Source organism: Bos grunniens, chromosome 23 (genome assembly GCF_055505025.1).
Source record: "Bos grunniens cultivar Pamir isolate PY7600 chromosome 23, Bosgru_T2T1.0, whole genome shotgun sequence".
Classification (NCBI taxonomy): Eukaryota; Metazoa; Chordata; class Mammalia; order Artiodactyla; family Bovidae; genus Bos; species Bos grunniens.
In genome coordinates, this window is record NC_141187.1 from 22,120,894 (window position 1) to 22,126,893 (window position 6,000).

The window sequence follows — 6,000 nt, forward strand, 5'->3', positions numbered from 1 at the left end:
AGCATTGGAGAAACATCATTGGGTAGAAGTATGGGGTACAGATGTTCACTTAGCCAGAGCTAATCTCGCACTCAGGTTCTGTCATTTACCAGCTGCTTGGGCCTGGGCAGATGACTCACTCTCTCCTGTCCTCATTTGTCCTAGCTGCGAAATAGGGACAGTCTTACCTCACTAGAGTTTGTTGTGAGTGATTTAAGTTGGCAAGGTTCTTAGGACAATTCTGGCCCTTTGAAATTATACCATAAATGAAAGCTGCTATTATTAACATAGCTAGTGTTAAGAATACCATCTTGGGGATATGCTTACCTGCTTAAATCACAGCTGGGGGTGGCAGGTGGTACATTAGACTGAGAGAGTAGAGGTTTGCTGCATTCCAGTAGGCACCCTTCTGGAAGGAGAAGGAGGCTGGAGTACCTTGTCTATTTCATTCTAATGGAAGGATCGAGAAGACCAGCCCTTCATAGATACTTCACCGAAGTGAGAACATAATTTCCTGCTATAGATCTTTTTGGAAACAGAGGCAGACTCAGAAATTCCTTCTGAGGCTTAGCTAGTTATAACAATTCTCACATAATTACCTCAGGTTACTAGCTGGAGAGTACATTTAAAGCAGAGAAAATTCTATTTTGAAGGCTTAGCTAGGATTTTCAACCAGTTAATGTCTATGTATGAATATGGAGTATGGTCTAAATCCTTGTTGCCTAGAGTATAGTCTTCAGAACCAGAGCTTGGCTACTTTTTTTTAAATTGGAATATAATTGCTTTACAATGTTGTGTTAGTTTCTGCTGTACAATGCAGTGAATCAGTTATATGTATACATATATCCCTCCCCTCTTGAGCCTACCTCCCACCCACCCACCCACTTGCATTATACCCCTCCAGGTCCTCACAGAGCCTGGAGCCGCACCCCCTGTGCTATACACAGCTTCCCACTAGCTAGCTATTTTACGAATGGCTGTGTATATATGTCAGTCCTACTCTCCTAGTTCGTCCCTCCCTTCCCTTCCCCTTTGCATCTGCATCTGCGTTCTCTATGTTTGCATCTCTGTTCCTCCTGATTCCATGTGGGGGTGGTTTAGTCGCCCAGTCGTATCCAACTCTTTGTGACCCCATGGACTGTAGCCCACCAGACTCCTCTGCCCACGGGATTCCCCAAACAGGAATACTGGAGTGGGTTGCCATTTCCTTCTCCAGGGGATCTTCCCAACCCAGGGATTGAACCTGCATCGCCTACATCTCATATGTTGGCAGGCAGATTCTTTACTGCTGAGCCATCAGGGAATGCATTAATATATGAAATTTTTCAAAGCTGGTTAGATTCTTCTTCTTAGGAAAGCAAGGGAGGGGAACACGAGGCTGGTGGGTGAGTCAGCACTTTCCTGGCCTACAGGGATGTGGATGGGGATAGACTACTCAAAACTACTTGTTCAGAAAGAGATTTTCCGTTGATACAAAGAGTCACATTTTTGTTAAGTATTTTCTATTTTGAATGTAGCATCCACTTGCAACACCCACCCTCCCCAAATACACACACACACACACACCCCCAAATGAACAAAATCTAATTTTGTCAGAGGAAAAGAAAAGCATCTGATCCATTTGAAAAATGAGCCAAACTTGGCAGCAGCCAGCATGTGGGATTTATCCAAACTGCCCAGAATAATATCTGAATCTACAAATTTTGATGTTCCATCCATGAAGGAAGCATGGCCATAGATGAACCCAGATTGATAAAACCTTTTAAAGCACTGGGAGTGAAGAGTAACGGCATTAAAGTAGCAAGTCACTTTCAACACTCCAGGAGAGTGGAAACACTGGCAACCTTCACTAATTATGGGACTAGACCTGAACACAACACAGATACTTTCAAGCTAGGGTTTTGCAGGAACTCACTGTCACTGGGGAACTGGTAGGGCATTCATCTGAAAGAAAATCTAATTTTGCCGTTGAGTCTGATGGTGGGTCAGAGATGAAGAGATGAAGCCCTTAGCTCAGGATGAGGATGAAACCAAGAACTCTCCAAAGATGATACTTCTCCCAGGATGGGGATGATGGCCAAGGTGAGAAAAGATCTGCCCATTGTTAGCCAATCGAGTCCTGCTGCTTGCTGGTTACAAAGTCAGTATTCACAAATGCTGGCAAAAAGTGAAGGTGCTTTGAATCAGAATGCTGGCTATCTGGGGAGATGGGGAGATGGTGGCCTAAGCACTCTCCTGCCCCCACCCAACTACCTCTGAACATTCTATTCAGCCATGAAACAGGGAAGGAATCTCAGTTAACCACTGAGATGAAGGGTCAGAGCCATCGCCACCCCCCACTGGGTACAGGCTTGACAACTCGTGGTCTTCTTTTAGAAACTTGTTCACACAGTTTGATCACACAGTTTGTTTGGGAGATTGTTGAAGGGGAAGCTAGGGAACAGATCTGGTCATCTGTTAATTACTTATTCTTCATTTCTACTTCTTTGATTCACAGAAAGAACCAACCAGTTAGGCCAGGTGTTATGTGATTAAAAGATTTGAAAGGTGTTCTTGGGCTGGACACGAGTAGAGGATGGAGGTGCTGGCTTAAAACTTGGTTATTCAATACAATATACTTTTACTAAGGTGATAAGAAAAGGGGCCTCCTGCTGAGGGCAGGTTTCTGCAAAGAGCTCCTTACAACACTATCTCTATTGAGCCTTTTTCTGGTACCTTTTTAAGGTAGCTGAGCAGACTCCCAGAAGGAGCTTGTAACGGAGAATATGGGCCGGGAGCAGGGCAGTTCTGAAAATCAGCAGTTGGATCAGCCTGGATTCTTGAGACCAGGCACCCCTGTGAGAAGCAGCTGGCTCCATGGTAATAATGGTAAGGACCAAGCACCTCTGGACTGTAATAGGTTGAGCGGATAACACAGAAATGAGAGAGGAGTGGAGGGGCATGAGACAGTGAATGAACAAGGGAATTTCATGTCCCTTTGCTGGGTTGAAATAGCTGCTACTGGCCCAGGGCTGGCAAGTGGACACAGCCACTTGGAGGATCTCATAAACTGGGGACTTTATGGGCAGAGGACAGCAGCAATCCTTCCAGGCAAACTCTACCAAAAAAAAAAAAAATTGCTTGCAAAAGTTGATATAAAAAGGAAGACTCCTTTAAATTTATTTAAAAATTATTTATATTTAGCTCTTGGCGAGGGCTTACCTGGTGGCTTAGCTTTAAAGAATCTGCCTGCAGTGCAGGAGACCTGGGTTTGATCCCTGGGTCAAGAAGATCCCCTGGAGAAGGAAGTGGCAACCCACTCTAGTACTCATGCCTAGAGAATCCCATGGACAGAGGAGCCTGGAGGGCTCTAGTCCATAGGGTCACAAAGAGTCAGGCATGACGAAGCGACTAAGCAGCAGCAGCTGGTGAAAACACCAGAAATGGTTAAATCATTGTGAGCATAATGTAATAGCAAAACAAACACCCTGACTAGAATGTCTAGTTTTGGTCACCCTGAATCTCCTAGGCGGGGCACCAAGGCTATGCCTTTGTAGGTCATAATGAACTGAATAATTCTGAGGGTTATGTATATGGCAGTATAAGTATAAATGTGATGCTGGAAGGTTGTAAAGGAGTAATTTACTCCGTATTCAGCAGTGTAGTACCTTGGTTCTGTTTGGTGTTGTCTTGATTTAATTTAGCATGGTTATTAATTAGCATAGTTTATCATTCAAAAGAAATGATTTTCAAATTTTCAAATTTCACAAATTTTCAAATTTCACAAATTTTCAAATTTCCCACTGAAGTGTCTTACAGGTTTTTTCAAATTGTTTTGTAGTTTGGAATGGTAGAAGTTACAGGGAAACTATGTTGTCCAGAAAATACTCCATTGGTTTTATTTCATAAATGAGAAGTGGTGGGAACTATGATTATCTCCTGTGAGTCTTCTATGGCACCCTGTTTTGTATTGACTCCAATTAGTACAAATAGGTGAGATGTGTTCTCATTATAGTGGGAACTACACAATTAAAAGTTGTATAAAAGATCAGAACTGGAGTTATGCACCAAAATGTAAATTTCTCCAAGGAAAATAACAACAACGACAATATTATTAAGTTTAACACGTGCTAACATTGCTCTGGTGCAGAGGTCGGCAAATGATGGCCCGTGGGCCAAAGGCCAGTCCACTGATGGTTTTTGTCAATAAAGTTTTATTGGAACATAGTCATGCTTAGTTGCTTATATATTATCGATGGCTGCAAGAGAGACTGTCTTGCACAGTCTAAATTAAGTAGTTTCTGGTACACTACAGAAAAAGTTTGCTACAAGCTGCTGTACTGTTTGTTTTACATGTCTTAATGACTCTAGTGGATATTCTTTGTTCTCTGTGAGGAAACTGAGGCACAGAGAATTGATAGAATTGATGTGATGTGCTCAAAATCCCACAACCTACCAGTGTGCCAATGGAAGAGCTCCAGTTCTAGCTCTCTCTCCCTGCCTCCAGAGACTGTGCCTCTTACTACTGTGTTTATTCTGGATTTAGCTCTCCTCCTTCCCTCTTGCTTGCTTTAAAATCCTACTCTAGGTCTCATAATAATTCTACTCACTTTTTTGACTTACAAGTGGGAATTTACCAGTGAGAATTAAGAACTGATTTCTGGACCCTTTCTATGGATTCAGAAGGTCCCAATGCAGGTGTATTAGGCCCTAACTCCATTTATGTTCTAAGGGAACTAATAATCTGGGAGTGCAATGAAGTGATGGCAGGTGAGGGTAAATTCAAGACACATTTCTTGAGTGCTTCCTATAGGGGAGGGTAGGCAAAAAATAGTACGTATTCTTTATAGGAAAAGAAGTTAGTCTGGTGGAAAAACAGATGAGTAAATAGAAGATTGCAATACATGATGGGGAGAATAGAGGCTGTCTAGGGAGTTACAAGAGCATAGGAGGACGCTTCTAAATCATGTTGGTGTGGAAATGGGAATGGACCCTGGATATTCCTGGGAAAGGGAATCCTAATAGTAGTAGGTCAGAATAAATTGCTAGGGGCATGTGGTCTTCAACACTGAATGGGGCTTTGTGAGGAAGAGCACACGTATGTCACCGCCAGGTGGCTGTAGAGGCTCTGAAGAGCTGGGTAAGAGACCTGGAAGAGGTCATCACTTCCTGAAGGTCTTTAAACATCGTAACATTGTGTCCAGTAACTTCCTTCATTTTCAACTGACTGTAGGGAACTATCTACATGTTTTTAGTACATGTAGATTGTTTTCCAGATTTCCATTTGGGATCATACATTTGAAGTGAGTATAGTCCTCATTCTCATCCAAATGTGGCAACTGGAGCACCTCTATCAGAATTGTCTGAGATGCTCATTTAAAATGGAAATCATCAGGCTTCCACACCTCCTACATCAGACTCTCTGTGGAGTTGTACCTATTTAAATCTGCATGATATTTAAATCCAGTGGTGTTTATTTATATCTACATTTAAATAAACATCTTGGGTGGTTCTTATACACTCCTTGGTTTAAGAAGCATGGAAGGGTAGTTTTAAGAAGGAATAAGGGCAGTGTCAATCTAGGTGATGTGGGTCTCAACAGGGGTACCCAGGCTTCAGAGGAAAAGATGGATGATGTGTTTTGGAAATAAAAATCGATGAGTTGGTGATTCATTGGATGTGGGTAATTGGTAGTAAAGGAAAAGGAAATGCTCTTCCTGATTTAAGAAATTCTGACCTAGGTTATTGAAATGAGATAGAGACTGTTTTTCTCCCACCTAAAACACCTACCTCTTCCTGCCTTCTCTCCCAGGATAATTCAGATACTTGCTCACTAACTTCTTGTTTTCTATTCTGGAAATGAACCAGACTGTCTGGAAATGAACACTCAGTTTAGTTCCCCAGAAATTCAAAGTAATGTCCAGAGTGGTTGTTTGGAATGTAGTATATTTATTTAAGTGAGAACCCAATACGTGGGTTCCTCAGTGGTACTACTAGTAAAGAATCTGCTTGCCAATGCAGGAGATGTAAGAGATGTGGGTT